The sequence below is a fragment of the Centropristis striata genome, chromosome 3 (assembly GCF_030273125.1).
Source record: "Centropristis striata isolate RG_2023a ecotype Rhode Island chromosome 3, C.striata_1.0, whole genome shotgun sequence".
Taxonomy (NCBI): Eukaryota; Metazoa; Chordata; class Actinopteri; order Perciformes; family Serranidae; genus Centropristis; species Centropristis striata.
The window spans coordinates 11,407,369-11,408,938 of NC_081519.1; positions in this window are offsets into that span (position 1 = coordinate 11,407,369).

The following is a 1,570-nucleotide window of genomic DNA, read 5'->3' on the forward strand; positions in this document are numbered from 1 at the left end:
TCCATGGTTTTCTTGATAATAACCTAAATCACCATCAAGAAAACCATGGGAAATGTCTAGATATCAGCTCTTAAACTCTTATGAGCTATTTTTGTTATTATATTTGTCCAAACAAATGCACCTTAAGTTGTACCAGGCATTAAAATGAAATTGAAATAGAAGAAAACAAGGGTGGTCTAATATTTTTTTCCATGACTGTGATTATACATATATATATTTATACACAGTGCTGTACATGTTTTTCAAATAATGAGCAAAAAGGAATCATACCAACCACAATAACCACACCATATACCCCGAGCTATAATTGTCAGTAAAAACAATCTAATTCCCAGCATGTGAAAACTATTGTATACGTATAACTGACAACAAAACTGCTTTCCATTTGATTATGTCTGAAAGCCCTGCTACGGTTTGTGGGTGTCTTGCAGAGGTTTTGTGTGGCATCTCACTATCGCTACCTTGTCTGGGGCAGGTCAATGTGCTCCGTCATGTCTCACAGGATCTTTACGTGTGTGATAGAATCAGGATGGCATACCACTTCAAAGAAACCTGCGCTTTGTCTCACTGCATCAGCTTATAAGACTCCATTCATATTTCTGTTCACTTTTTAAAAAGGTGTCGACAGTAATGACGTACTGGGGGCAACACCCGACACATTTCACTTTCCAATCTTAAAAAATCACGTATAGCTTGTTTTTGTATTGGTAAACAATATCTTATCCGGTGATGAAAATCCACTCATGCCAAACTGTTTGTGTTTTGAGACAGTTTTAAAAGTTAGTGTGCTCTGTATCTTCTATATCAAATATTGTTTCTCCACTGTTCAGAAAACTAAATGGTGAAGACTACCTACCCTCCTTTTGTGACGAGCATTTGGTGGGCGGGTGGTTTGTAGTCGGTGGGGTAAGGGGGTAAAACCTCCACAGGACTATTACAATAAGAAACTCCCCTTATGCCCCATTTAGCCCCTTTCTCACTCACCTGAGAGAGAGAGAGATGACTGTAGGTTTCATCACACTCAAAGCTGGAAGCTGAGTGCCTACAGCTGCCTCGTACCTGAAGAGAAACAACCTTGTGCATTAGCGGAAAGCTGCTCTAAACACCCCAGTGTTGGCAAATGTCTGTGTTGACTCAATGCCACCACATCGTCTTGCTACGCAAATGCGTATATTCCAGTCATGCTAGCGAGTATGATGCACGTTTGTTACGGGATGAGTTTGAGCAGTGTGTGAGACAGCCACAAATCCCAAGTCAGCCCGACAACCTGAGTCATAAGCGGAGATGACTGAAAATAATATTCTCTGAATGTTGAGGCAGAGGTCAGGTATGGTGAAATTATTTAAATTCTATAGATATTCAATGAATAAACAACTGGGCCAACAATTGAGAATTACACACATGTAACAAGTAGACAAGTTGGCTATCATATATGTTTGCAAAAAGTATTAAAACTGCAATAATATGACTGCAGATAACTATAACAAAGGCTTGAAATTGTATAATTTTTAGTATTATAGTTTTTGTTAGTCAGTTATTTTGTATGTATAAATGGAGATAAGAGAGCAGG